Below are 14,783 nucleotides of genomic sequence, written 5' to 3' on the forward strand. Positions count from 1 at the left end.
GACAAGGGTGTTAAGGAGGGAATCTGGACTAGTCAAGGCACTTAGAGAACTTGGATGCAGGACTTATGGATTCTATTGCTGGCTTTCCCACCGACTCACTGTATGACCCAGGGTGGATTGCTTGGTATGTGTGTGCTGCAGCTACCCCAGCTGTACAATAGATAGAACAGGATGCTGAAAGAGAAATTAGCAGTTGTGATGGTAAAATCCTGAAAGCAAAAATGTGGGCATACAACACAAATGTTAGAAGTACAGCAGGATGATAAGGCAGAAGTTGCAGTAAGTGAGAGATTGGGTTCTAACTGGATTTTTAAGCTGGTGCCTCTGAGAGCAACATGAGGCAACTTCAGAGATATCAGAAAGAGCATACATACTGAGGCATGTGCATTTGTTGTTGTGACCTTGTGCACCAATGCGTGCTTTAAGAGAGGTTATGACCTTCCAAGATCCCTTCTGATCTGTAGGTCAGTGCCAGCGAGCAAGAGATGCTCCATTCTTTTGCTGAAAACCAGCAAAAAAAGATTATCTGGGTGTCTCCATGCCTATAACCCAAGGAAAGATAACTTATATAGAAAAGCTTTTTTCCTACCTACAATTCACAGAAAAGTCCCTCTAGTCAGTCATAGCTCTAGAAATAACTAGACATTCCAGATTCTCTGTGCCTGATACATACCTCACATCTCATCAAACATATCTTGCACACATTCACACAGTCCAAAAAACACAGTGTTATGTAGACCAGAGCACCAGGCCTGGCAAACATGCCAGTACAGTGCTGTTTGCATTGGAAAGAGGGATTTGCTTGTAGTTCTGAAGAGTGAATGACGTAGGAAATGGGCATTGTCATGTGAGCTGCTTTAAAAACTGTTAAATTTCAGCATATTCTTCTCCTGGTCATTAACAAAAATCAGTAGTTAACACGGGGAACAGGGACAAGGTAAGAAAAATGATTTGTGAGAATTGGTGTAAAAGCCAGCACCAAGCTCTGACTTTGCTGAAGAGGACTCTGCTACTGCAGCTCCCAAATTCTGGGTGTCTGGGCCTCAACCTGGAGCTCAAACCCATCCAAATCAGGATGATGAGCACCACGTGGTGCCCTGCATCCCAGTGGTTATAGGTCTCTCTAAGGAGGGGACGAGAGGGCCTTGGCAGCTCCAATCTCAGCGTTCAGAAGACCATGAACACAGAGCAAGGCCTGGGAGGAGCAGAGATGGCTGAGGCCTCTCCCAGGATGGGAGAGCTGCAGGTTTCCTCTCCCCACGTGGAGGAGGGAGCTTCAATCTCCCACTTCCTGGGAAGCTGCAGCATCTGCACTGTCCAGGCAGCATCCCTTGGCAGCTGCAGGTGTAGTACTAAGTAGCTGCAGTTGCTTTCCTGTGGGGTCCTGTTCTCAGCAGTAGGTAGCAAGCCTGTCTTATGCCCTGCTGTCAGGATGCACCTGTGTCTCCAGGGACTAATGGGGAGCAGCTGAGTGTCCTAGGTCAGATGCAGCTCTAGGCATGCAGTCAGCCACAGACAGGCCTAGTCTGAAAAGGAAGTGGTTAGCAAATGTCTCTTCAGTGTTGGCAATCACTCAGAGGTTACTAGGTCACTAGGTCCCTATAAGCCAGTTTTAGAAACCTAATGCCTTTTCAGAGAGGTTTAAATCTCAGAAAAATGTTGTGACTAGGGCAAGGAAATGAAGGAGAGACTAAATAGCTGTTAAACATGCACAAGGATGGAGATTTCACAACCTCTCTAGGAAACCTGTTCCATTGCTGATTCAGCCTCAGAGTCAGAAAGTTTTTCCTGAAGTTCAGACACAGCCTCCCACATCTTCTGTACTCCCATTTCCTCTTGTCCTCAGTTGGCCACCGCTGAAAAAAGCCTGGCTCTGTCTTCTGTACTGTCTTCATTCATGTATTTATTCAGTGATGAGATCTTTTTTGAATTTTTTCATCTCCAGGATGAACAGTCTAGTTCTCTCAACCTTTCCTCATATCAGAGATGCTCCAGTCCTTTTATCATCTTCAGGACGCTTTGTTGGACTCTCAGATACATTGGTGTAGTCTCATAGTGGACAGTCCAGAAATAGATGCAGTATTCCAGGTGTTGCCTGAAAAGTGCTGAGCAGAGGGGAAGGACTACCTCCCCTGACCTGCTATAGAACATCTTCTAATAGAGACCAAGTTACCGTTCACTTTCTTTATAGAAAGAACCTGTTGCTGGCTCAGATTCAATCTGGTGTCCACCAGGAACCTCATGTCCTTTATTCAGAAGTTGTTTTCCATTTTCTGGCTGCTTGGCCTCCAACATCTTTTGTTTCCTGTGTAGTCGCTCCTTCCCATCTGGGGGACTTTCCCCTTCCCTAGAACTATTGGAACTAGTATTCAGTCCTGGATTTTGATGAAGTAGTACTTATTGGTGCACATGCAGACACAGAATAAAAGATTCTTTTCGTTAAGTGGGTCTTAGCAGCTGCAGAATTGGGAAGCATTCAGAACTCCTCTGAGACTCTGAGGTAGAACTGAGTATGAAGAGGGAAATGAACATTCATCAGACATCCATTCTTAAAGACAAGGAAACACATTTCTGAATGTCTGTTTGCACATTTATATTAAAATATCTTCAAGCAGTATCTCCTCATTTAATTTTTATTCATGAAAATATGGGTTTTCTAAGGAAGCTAATACACAGTTTTACCTCACACAAAAGGATGCAGTCACATGTTTTCTGATCTGATGATAACAGGAATGAGGTCATTCTTTGTGATATTGTGGTTTGCATTCTGTCTGATTACTACAAGTGAGTCAACAAAGTTGGACTCCCTATAACTCTTCAACTTTAATGCCAACCTGTTAGTTTTCATGTGACGTTTGCTGTCATTTTCAGTATTTTACTATTTCTTAGACAGTCCTAATAGTCTGCAGGACTTGGTTCTGTACAGATGTAATGACAGGATTATTTTGGCATCGACTTAGTTAAGGGAAAACACAGCCAATGAAAAGAAGAGCTTAATTTATTGAGAAGCCTAGTTAAACACTTTCCCCTGTGCCCCTGTCATCCTGTCAAGAAGAAAACTTACAGGAGGAAATGAGTAAAGTACAAATTTAATGACTTTATTGGCATGAGGAGGAAATGTTAAGTAGGAGAACAATTATCTTGCATTGCTTCTTCTGTGAGTCCTAAGTCCTGCTCACAGTGTAATTGTGGCACAGGATGGAGTCTCTAATGTTTCTCTCACATGTTAATCAATATTGCTAATTGAGTTAATGAGCTTCCATGTGGACTTTCAGGTATATCTAAATGTCCCCTGTGACATTAAAACAAAGCAATCAAAGTCCTCAGGCACCTTGATATTCCTCTAATAAACAGGCCCTGTATAGAAACAGCATGCGATTCCTGTAGAGTCAATATAATGGCAAAGGAGGCAAGAATACATAGGTTGGTATCGAGACTAAACTGTCTGCCATCTCCTTCAGGAATTCAGCCTTTATCATCTCAAATATTGCACTATGCATTTCACTGACACCAGTCTCTGATTGATCCTTGGAGGAGAGTCCAGACTACCAGATAGTAGGATCTCATTTTAATAGAGGTTCTGGCTCACTGAGCCTGAAGCTGTTCCGCATATAAGGCCATAACAGCCCTGTGGAAATAGGCAACCTGAAGGTTGAGGGGTAGGAGCTCATGACCCCATTCAGAAGAGGGATTAGTAAGACTTCTAGCATCATTATTATTAACTCAAAATTAGAAATCTGGCAGTTTTCCTATCATCAGAAAGAATCACCATGTTTCTTGAAACACACAAGTAGATTGTTGGCTGTAGAACTGTTGAACTGAAATGTGAAGAAGCAGCTTCCCTCTAACGAGAGTCAAGAAGGAAAAGGCTTTCTACCAATGTATTCTGATTGCTCCAAAACTGCGGACCTTGGGTTGTGCCAGACTAGGCACCTCTTGGTCATCTCTTTAAGAAGGAAAGAAACCTGGCATGCTGAGGAATTATGGAGGATTAATTTAGGAGCCTGAAAGGTTTGGGTAGTCCCACCCACAGTAAATTGACACAGAGGGCAGCCCTTCATGAAGAGATCTGAAAACTTAACAATCTTCATGGGTTAAATGACTCCATCTCTGACTGAGGGGAGTCTGCCTCAGGAGTACAGAGCTCAATCAAACATAGGCATACATCAAGGGAAGGAGCCATGCATATATAAAATGAAAATAGTTACTGGAGCTTACCTGGGTGTGAAAAGTATTAAATCTTCAAAGGAGAACTTAGAAAACTGCTGGCAGTCTCGTCCTGCAAGGAAGACTGAAAATGATTCCTGACAGTTAGGGGCACAGAAAAACTTCAGTATATACTGTCCTAATAACCCTGCATTAGGTGCTGGAGCAAGTCCTTGTTTAGCAGAATATTTATGCAGGCGTATACAAAACCACAATGTAACTATATATGCTGACTTCAGTGAAGGAGAAACTATTCCTACTGTGGATTTATAAGTTGGATTTCTGTGTCTATCACAGGCACTGAGCTATGTCCACATTAATAGCTCATTGTTAATACTTTGATACCAGTATAAACCCCAAAGTTAGCATAATGTGATTATGGGTATGTGAGATTTGTTTAGTACCTCAGAGTGAACCATGTGTGAAAAGAGATCAGTATTAATCAGTCTTGAGTCTGAAGGTTTACTGAAACATAGCAAAATTCTTCAAGATCTTATATATGGAGATGTAGCTCTCATGCTGAGAACACTTTGCAAACACAGTTCAGACTAAACACATTTTACATTAAAGCCTGCTTCACCATGAAGAAGGCTTTATAGATGACACCAAGTATGTCTGCTTACTCCTGTGTCAGCTGACTGTAATACAAAAAAATCCTGGTAGCTTAAGTTAGAAAGTATGCAGGGACCCGACAGGGACCTAACATCATGAAACAGTGCAGCGCCATTCAAACAAGATATCAGAGTTGTTCTAGAAACCCCTCCAGAAGAAAGAAATCACTCTAGAAGAACCACAACAAGGAGGTACTTGTGCAACTGCCGTGATGCAGAAGGAATTATATAATATCCCAGGTTGGAAGGGACCCACGAGGATGATCAAGTCCAACTCCTGGCTCCACATAGATTCACTCCAAAATCAACCCACATATATATCATAGTCTCATAGTCTCATGCGGGTTGGAAGGGACCTTAGAGATCATCGAGTCCAACCCCCGGGATTCGAGCCTCCTATGTAGCAGAGCGGCACTTCTACCACTTGCGCCACAGGGGGATTCGAACCCAGGCCCCGGTGTTGCAAAGTGGCATTCCTACCACTGCACCACCGGGGCACATCTCTGAGTGTTGTCCAGACACTTGATATGCTTCAGCAGGCTTGGTGCCATGAGTACTGCCCTGGGGCCTGTTCTAGTGCCCGACCACCCCCTGGTCAAGAAGAGTCTTTTGTCAGCACCCAACCTGACCCTCCCCTGACAAAACTCTGCCCATTCTGTTAGGTCTCGCCACTGTTTACAGAGATGAGTGCTTTGCCTGTCCCTGATAGAGAAGATCCATTTAGTGCTGCAGTCATTCCCAGAATTATTCCATGAATTCAAGAATTAATCAAGCATAGAGTTACTAGGAAGAAGTATGGAAGATGGAACTTCATCAATGCAGTCAAACACCATGGTCACAACGATGCAGCTGCACAGCTTTCCCTGCATAGCAGGACATCTTCCCAGACCTCACCTTGCCTTCCAGGGCTACCACAGCATATCTGAAATTCAGATTTTATTACTGTGAGAAATAAATGCATCTCTCTGTTCATGTGACCCTTAAAACTTGCATTCTGGTTTTGTTTTTTACACATTTTTTCACCATTTCCCACCATTTGTAGTATATTTGCTGTGCTGCTTCTGCTTGCTAATGCTGCCTGTTAACAGTCGCAACTCTTCAGTTTAAATGGGAAAGATCTGGACAAGTCTGAAAGCTAAAATCCTTCAGTTCATGCTGGCAAAAGTGACTCAATAGCCATGCCTATATTCAAATCAGCTTAAATAACATCCCATCCAACTGTAACTGAAGGTACGATTACATTATATGATGTAGAAAATAAACTTCTAAGTACCATATCAAACATATCGTCAGTAGTAGTACCACATATATCTATCTCTTCATATTATTTTATGCTTTTCCTATTTGATGAAATACTGATATGGATTAAGAACACAAAACTTTCTGTCTGCCATTAATTTTCTGTCAATTCTGTTTCCATTTCTGCAGGTCTGGACTCTTCTGGGACTAGAAGCAAAGCACAGCGGGTAAAGGAGCAGAGGCAGACAGAAAGCCATCTCTGGATACAGACTGTCCTATGCATCAGGACTGCGAGGCAATGCTGATATTGTCTGTGGTGGAGAGGGGTTTAGGCATGTTGAAAATAGATCACTCCTGAGATGGATATCGGGCAGCTGCCTCTCTGTCTACTAGCTTTTCAGATATAGGTTTTTTTCTCTTGAGTCCTGAGAGACAAAGCATGAAAAGATGTTTTTTAGCAGGGTGGCACAACAAGAACGAAGTGAGAAAGTGGAATAACCTACAGGCTGCCATATGTTGGTTAGTGGGAAACTCCCTCTTGTGTGTGTTCAGTGCGGCTGAGTTCATGAGTTGGAAACGCACCAGTGTACTTGTATGACAGGAGGTTTTGCAGCATGGAAAGGAATCCTTTTACTTTTTACTGGGTCCTAGTGATCCTCAGCCTTTCCCTCTGAGAACTACTCTCCAGCCCTCTGCTCCTCTGACTAGAACAGAGTGCTGTGCCAGAGGAAAGGAGGGAAAACACGGTTACAAACCTCTGACATATTACGGGCTGTAGGCAGCCATCCTGTGTTCATCTGGACAAAGAAATTCTTCATATTTTTTCTAAGTCAAAATGCACATTAAATACTTGTCCTCACAAATTCCACTATGGCAGATGTACTGCTGGAAACTGCCTGTTTCCATTTATAATTAGTGCAGTGCTACAAGCTTCAACTGTTCAAAGCTTTTTTTAGCCTTACTAACTTTAACCTTATTGAGTCACTCTCACTTGTTTCCTCTTTCCCAGCTTCCTGGGTATTCTCTTTTTCCTTGAAAAACACGCATTTGGTTGAAAGGAATTCAAGGAGTCAACTCAAACAATGACACAAAATTCAACTTTGTCAAATTTGTGAATGACACTAAATTAGGCAGATGACAAATGACAGAGCTTCATTCCAGATACATTATGAGACATGAAGACTGGATCAACACAAAGCTTATGAAGATCAGTGTGGACAAGTGGAAAGCTCACACCTGGAAGAAAAGTAGCCTGAGGTGTCAGTATGAGCTGGGAACTGACCAGTTCAGCAGGTGCTCTGCTAAAAAGGACTTCAGAGTTTTGATGGGTGCCCAGAGGGATAACGAGTGCTCTCCCTGCAAACAAGGCAAAGATACTGGATGATGCTCTGAGCATGTCCAGCTGACTGTCAGAAGCCATAATCCCTTTTGTTTGGTATGAGTGAGTTGTCATCTGAAATGGTTTGTCCAATGTGGGGCTCTCCAGTTCAAACAGGATATGAACTAAGATGATGAAGATGGTCGAGGGTCTCGAAAACTAGTCCTGTAAAGAGACTTCTGGGGTTTTTAATGTGAGGGGAAAAGGACTAAGTTCCATGAAGGGCAGTTAAAAATATAATGTTCTAATCTTTTACAATTAGTTGTAGGCAGTGTAACAAGGGACAGTGATCAGGAATCACAACTTGAGAGGCACCAGTTAGTCACTAGGAAAAATCTTCACAAATGTCTGTACAGAGGGAGATCAAAGGATTGCACAGTGTGTTCCTCCTGAGATATTTCTCACCATCCCAGTAGTGAAGACTTCTAAAGTACAAACCCCCTCAAGCTGGTGAAAGACGTCATGTGACTAAAGCAAAAACAAGCCACACATGGGAAACCGTACTGAAAACTATAATCTGTGCTACCACCAGTAATGGCAGACACCTAACCCTGTGTTATGTGCATAAGCACTTTCCTGCTACCTCTACGTGAAGCCTAAAAACCCTTTAACCTTCTCAGCTTTCAGAAACTTGTCCATGTGTCCACCCCACACAGAGTCTGTAATGCTCGCAGGACAGACAGAGCAGACATCTCCTTTAACAGGGATCCCCTTACACTCCTTGTTTTTGAGCCCTGGAAGACTGGAGAGAGCTCAGAGCTGCTCGGCTTCTGCTCAGGTAGGAAACCTCCTCTTGTGGGTCAATGCCCGTGAGTCTGAAGAATAGGGTTAGGTGTCTCCTGTACCTGGGGACAGGTGACTTCATCTGATCCTCCCCAGGTGATCAGTAGCCCTGGTGCCCTGACCAGGAATGCCTGTGTGGATGTTCTGCTCCTCCGACAGACCATTGGTTCTGAACATGGGCAGGGGAAGGGCTGGCATGCAGCTCTGTGAGTGCCCTGTAAAGGAAATCCCACCAGGACAGGTTGAGGTCAGAGGAAGGAAGGGAAAAGGAATGGGAGAGAATGACGAGTGAAAGGTGACAGTGTAAGAGATGAGAATGTGGAAAGAAACAAAAAATGTGCACCTGGAGATCATGGAATCATAGAATGGTTTGTGCTGGAAGGACCTTTAAGATCACCTCATTCCAACCCCCTGCTACAGACAGGGACATCTCACACTAGTCCAGGTTGCTCGCAGCCCCATCCAGCATGGATGTGATCTGATGAGGACTTTGAAGGAAAAAAAGCCAAGAGCTGTTGGGGAAGATAAACGAGGTGTTCATGCAGAATCTGGGAGGGCCTGGCTGCTAGCAGAGTTTGTGGAAGAGCATCATATTTGTTTGGCTTGGGCTTTCTTTACAAGCACATCATGGCCTTTTTCTCTCAGGACTCTTGATGTGACTGCAGGCATCACTAGAGGCAGCCGAACTTGTAGAAACAAGAATTAGAACAACATTCCTTCTGGAGGGTGGCTGCTTTCTGCTCTGTGACATGCACAGTCCTAAAGCTCCAGATTGGCTGAAAGCATTGCATTTTGTGAGGCACAGCTGGGGCTTCCCTCCCAGAGAACACCTCCCCTGCAGAGGATGGGTGCCTCAGCAGCACTTAGGGACACACAACCTGGGTCAGGCAGTTAGTGAAGGAAGGAGCAGAGGTAAATGAAGGTGTCATGAGAGAGTAGCAGGAGGGTACACATTGGGCAACACAAGAATTACAAGACTCTGAGTGTTCACCTCAGAGTGATTTTAGCAATCCTCCATCATGAAGAATCACAAAAGGAAAAAATGGCTTTCCATTGTTAATGAATTCTGTTAGAGCCTCTGAAGATAACTGTTAGTGGGTTTTTTTTCCTGAAATCCCTGCTGACTCAGAGCAGCAGACCATTTCTGCTACTTTGTCTACTCTTTATTTGCAAAATAAGCAATAATAGTGATAATTGTGAAGTAGTACAATCAGTAATTTAGTTTAAAGCACATTTTCCCAAATGCACTGTTATTCATTAGCACAAAATTGGGTCGTAGAGGAAGGTCTGTGTAAAGGGGTGGTAGGAATCCTACCCACAACCACATGAAAATGATGCATGTACTCTGTGTTTCCTGGGCCCCCTTCATAGTAAAAGAGGAAGAACAGATATCTGTTCTCTTATCTGTTCAGATAAGAAACTTTCCTTAGCCTTGATTCTTATGGAGGAGTCCATTCCTCTCCATTGACCATGGAGGGAAGATTGCAAACCTATTACAATTTGAATGGCTGATGCTATGGGATAATAACCCCAGTACTGCTTTGTTTTATCCAGATGCCCATGGCTCCAGTATGGTTCTGTGTAAGGCAGCAGATCCAAATTCTCACTGTGAATTTCAGACAATGTGGGAATATAAAACAAGGTACATTTCCAAGACAACTTCTCTTAAAAACTCCATCTTATATTTGAACAAAAATTGCAAATTGGGATTAGACAATACTAGGAACCTGTCACAACAGGGAGGTTTTGCCCAGTCCCTCTCTAGGGAAAGCAGACACAAAAGACGCAAAATTACATTATGTGTGTTTGTGTATTTCTGCAAATATCATCCTCTCTAAAAGCAAGGGTGGTTTGGGGATGTGGAGTTCCCTCCTGTGTTCTTATTCACCACAGAACTGCTTCAGAGCAAAACACAGAAACTCACCGAGTTCCCTGCTGTTCTACATGCCCACCAGTAATGTGATCTGTGCAGTTAAATAAGATAGTCTGATATTAAAGCAGTTGAGCTAAGAGGCAAGGGGATCAAAGCAGATTGCTTTATCAGCCTCTCAGGGGCTTGCAATGGATTTTACAGAAACAGTCTCATACCTTCTTTTAGTTCATGGCAGTAAAAGAAAGAACAAATTAGAGGGATTTCTCAACCACTGATGTTTGACTGAGAGAAGGATTCTCTTCCCTCTTTGGCTGCAGGAGCAAAGCAGTAGAACTACAACAACACCCCCCCTCCCCTTCCCCCTCCTCCTTCCCCTGTCTGCTCTCCACAGAATTAACTGGACCACCCCCATCTCCTGTCTACTCTTCTTGGAAGAAACTGGAGAGAGGTTTTAAATGTGATATCGGTGATATTTTTAAGTTGGGAAAGGCAGCATTACCACCAAGACACAGCTGCAACTGTTTCTTTGCCCCCCTCTCTCCCACCCCCTCTGAGTTCAATAGCAAATGTCTTAACAGGCACAAACAGTACATATGCTAAGAAACACATCTTCCATCTTCTACATCTTTCTGTACAGCCTTTCTACTTTGCGCAGGCCAAAGCTGTGGAGAGCACGTGGTTTGTGAGCCTGGCACAATGATTTCTGTTTTGCTGGCAGTTGATCCTGATCATTCCTAATACTCTGATTGCCTTTTGTGACCACTATCAAGCACTGACTCGACATCTGGAGACGCTTGCTATCTGGTGGCCTTCTTACCTCTTAACCTGATTTTCCTTTCAGAGACTGGATTTCTGCAGGGTTTGGCCTATGTACGGCTCAGAGGCACTGAATGGGCAGAGGTGACATTTGGTTGCAGCCACATAAAGGGTTTTTTTGTCTGGTGACTGCACAGCCTCCCTTACAGAGATGATGTAGTAAGTGGCTTTCAGCAACATCACAGTGCGTGAGACTCAGGCGGCACAAAGCAGCAAGCAGAGCTGCAGAGAGACAGGTAGAGGCCGCCTGTTATTTGGGGATGACCAGCTCTGGGCTATCAGAGGTGCACCATTACTCAGGCTCTTCGTGCAAACATCAGCAGAAGAGATCTGGGCAGCAGCCACTGCCAAGGAGGTGACATTCAGGATGCCCTTTCTGTCACCCACCAAAGCAGCTGAGGGGCTCCAGTTACAGAGCAGGGGAGTGGGGTGGGCAGGCCTCCGGGTAAGACGGAGAAGAAAGAGAGCAAGTGGCAAAAGGGGGAGGGAAGGGGAGGGAAGGAAAATCAGGATTAAGAGCGTAATATTAGAACTAGCAACAACTGCATCCTAAAAAAGAGAGCAATGAAGTGATATCTTCCTTTGCTGACACTCATCTTAGATGCACAAATCCCACTTCTGGGCAGGTTTTAGTGCTGTAAGTGGAAATATACTGGTACTGGAATTTGTATAATCCTGTTCTCTTTCAGTGTTAGACTTTTTAAGGTTAGGACACAGTAAAATCTTCTGAGTGCCACAGTCACAGCAGCACAGCTACCTATTTAGCAGAATATTTTCTGAACTAACCTCCTGTGTTATGGAAAAATTCCTCTTGCATCCTCAGGAAATTTGCCAATAGACTCTTTTTATCCGCAGTGATCAACCAAAACGTTTTTTTAACTGCTCTCTGCATCCACCTGACAGACAGAGGGAGGCACACACGTCTTTGCTCCCTCTGAACTGCAAATTAGCTGCACAGAGCAGACCAGTTCCATCAGGAGACGGTGATGGTGATGTGCCACTGCACAGCCAGGGTGCCCCATGTGGGATTTGAGTAGCTGGGGGGTCTAGCAGTCCTTACATTCTCTGTTCTGTGGAATTTACCTGCTCACTGCTCTGAAGCCCTAACAGCAAAACTCTGGTTCTGCGTGACTTCTTTCTCTCCCAGGACTCCTTACTGTGAACTAATGAATGTGGCTCTACTGATAGAGTGTCTGAGGGAAAATGTTTCCAACCACTTGTTCTGCTAGAACTGAATTGCTGCTGTTGGGCCCAGGAGGTTTCCTGCAGTTCATACCGTCCACACAGGACAGCAGCTCTATATAAGCCCATCAGCTGCATCTATTTTAAACTTTCTCTTGAAGGTCCTTGTTTATGGCTGCTATGAACTGATGTTTTTCTCAAGACCTTTGCAGAAGCCCTGATCAGATGACAGGCATTCTGACTCCACAAATAGAGTGAGAATGCAAAATGACCCCCATTCTCCATAAAGCAGTGAGCAACTCATCTTCTGTTTCTCTCACATCAGTGTCCCACTTTGGTCCTGATCGTACAGCAGACTTTATAGCAACGTCTTTCTGTGTTTTTCCCAGCCTCTGCTCCTCCTGCACACATCCTCCCTGGCTCAGAGCACTGATTCGATCCTTTCCCCGTTATATACCTAAACTCTCCTTCCTGGAATCCCTCAAAGCTGCTCAGCCTCTGCTTCTTTCTCCTCCTCCGCTGTGTTTGTTGTTTTCCTTCTCGTCCTATTCTTAAACTGCCAAAAAACCCACGCGCAAAGATGGTAGCCACAAGCCGGGCTTCCTCTTCACTCCACGTGGTCCAGGCAAGCCAAAAGGTTGGACACCCATGGGTTAGATGGTCATGTGTATGTCATCATTTTAGTGTTTACCAGTAATTTATCCTCCTGTTTCCTCTGACCATTCTTCCCTCAACCTGATACTGAGTTGTCATTTCTCCCACTCCCACAACCTCTACCATCTTCTCACTCCTCCCTCTTCCTTCACACATACACATCTTGCTCTCCCCCTCCCTATCTCCTCCCTGCTCTTACCATCACCATTTCAAACTCCCTTCAGCACTGTGGTTAGACACACTTCTCTCTTCTTTTCCAGCTTATTAATTTTTTCAGCAACAGGAGTCACATCACGGTGCATTTTGTGACTCATATCACATGTCATGCGACGGGGCCCCAATTCAGTGTTTGATGTCAGCATGGGCTGCTCTTAGTACACCTGGCTGGGGGGGGCATGGCTCTCTGCAATGCTACCAGCCCTGAAGGAAGCTTAGAACAAACGCTGCTGCTTTCCTCAGTGTGGGAAGAGATTCACGGATTTGGGTTCTCATTCTAAGCAGCAAAAAGTGATCTTTCACTTTTTTCACATCCACAGACTTTGCTTCTCGTGGTTGATGTCAGCAGAAGTGATGCCCTCACTCATCTCAAGCTGATTCCCAGCTGAACACCGGCAGTACCTGTGCAGCTGCCGTGCTCCTGGTGGCACAGCACATCCCAGCAGAGCAGGGCAAGCACCCAGGCGCTGCCTTCACACACTGCCATTCCACTGGCTTAGAGGGGCTGCTCTGGCTTCTGACTGTTACCATTTCAGCCCAGAAAGGAGCTGTGCCGGACGGAGCAAGACTTTCTGGGATAAGAATAGCACCTGCCATCTTAGGACACAGCACAGTTGTCCAGCTCCTGCACGGCAACACGTTGCAGTGAGATATAGAAGGCAAGCTACCTGCTGAGGAATGTCTTCCAGTGCTATTCATGGAGGCGTCTCATCTACAGCAGCAGGCCCGGCCCCATGCAGGAGCCTTGCAAGAGGGGGTTATTTTGAGCTTTGGGCCCTGAGGATGAAGGGAGACAAGTGACAGCGATCCTCCTGGCACAGGCAACCCCCAGAGCTTTGTGCACAACTGACACAGCCTGTCACCGCTTCTGGGGAAGACTCTTGTGAAGCTGCTGGGCGATGTGGTGGGACCTGAGAGCCCAGAAGATGGCGGCCAGGAAGGAACTGAGAATTCCCTGGGGAAATGAGGGCAGGCCTCAGGCCCACCTGTCCCAGAGCTCAGGCACTCCACTGCCTGCTTTGTTTTTGGCCACATCCCTAAAGCATCGGCACATAACTTTGTGCAGGTGAATGCTGTGATCAGAGGTGATGCAGTCAGACTTACAACTTGATAGCTGCTTTATCTTCAGAGTGTTACCTTCCCTTTCATTTTGTGCTTTTGGTGTTCTCACTTTTTTATGTTTTAATAAAAAAATATTTTAAAAATAAGTTTTGTCAGATATATATTAATTATATACATATGTGGTTAAAGCAAAAAGACATTAGGCTCTTTTACCTTTCAGTTTAAACAAGAAGAAAACAAGAGAAAAACGAGAGAATGGAGTAGTTTGGGACAGTGGAGGGTTTGGGACAGATATGTGCGGATATCTCCAAAGGGAAGTCTCCGAAACATCTGGGTACCCGTGCCAGTGTTCAGCCTTCGATGCAGCACAGCAGTGCTCTCTGATGGTCCGACAGAGCCACTATGCACAGTGCCTCTTGTCCTGTCACTGACACCACTGGGCTCTGTTCTCTTGCACCTTCCCCGCAGGTGTTTATAGACACTGAGGAAATCTCCCTGGGATAAAGGGAACAGTTTGTAAGAAACAAGAGTAATGATGTGGTGGTGAAATTTAAACACTGAAGACAGGGAGTCTTGAGGAACAGGCAGCAAGCCATGCAGTGTGAGTATGAAACAGCTGCAAGCACATCAGTACCTGAAAAACAACCATGTTTTTGTCACTAGAGGCACTTCTCCCACCCACTGGCTCCCAGATGCAAGCAACAAATGGGCAAACAGGATGCAAAATGCAGGAGGGCAGAGACAAACCCTGTGGAGCACAGCA

General features: G+C 44.9%; 3 long non-coding RNA genes across 3 annotated transcripts in view; all 3 read left to right on the top strand.

Annotated features, from left to right (window-relative positions):
• Positions 1 to 6,412, top strand: part of LOC107322053 (uncharacterized) — a 109,032-nt gene extending 102,620 nt beyond the window's left edge. Inside the window, exon 2 of the long non-coding RNA XR_014936718.1 lies at positions 6,246 to 6,412. This is a non-coding gene — a long non-coding RNA (uncharacterized LOC107322053). The remainder of the gene's footprint in view (positions 1 to 6,245) is intronic.
• Positions 6,413 to 6,449: 37 nt separating this feature from the next.
• Positions 6,450 to 7,154, top strand: LOC146757300 (uncharacterized). Its single transcript, XR_014936738.1, has 2 exons — positions 6,450 to 6,575; positions 7,066 to 7,154. It is a non-coding gene; the product is annotated as an uncharacterized LOC146757300 (long non-coding RNA).
• Positions 7,155 to 8,059: 905 nt separating this feature from the next.
• On the top strand, positions 8,060 to 14,166 carry LOC146757301 (uncharacterized). The gene is made up of 2 exons (XR_014936736.1): positions 8,060 to 8,212; positions 13,279 to 14,166. It is a non-coding gene; the product is annotated as an uncharacterized LOC146757301 (long non-coding RNA).
• Positions 14,167 to 14,783: the final 617 nt, after the last annotated feature.

The sequence above is a fragment of the Coturnix japonica genome, chromosome 23, assembly GCF_054131305.1.
Source record: "Coturnix japonica strain WE chromosome 23, WE-NBRP24, whole genome shotgun sequence".
Classification (NCBI taxonomy): Eukaryota; Metazoa; Chordata; class Aves; order Galliformes; family Phasianidae; genus Coturnix; species Coturnix japonica.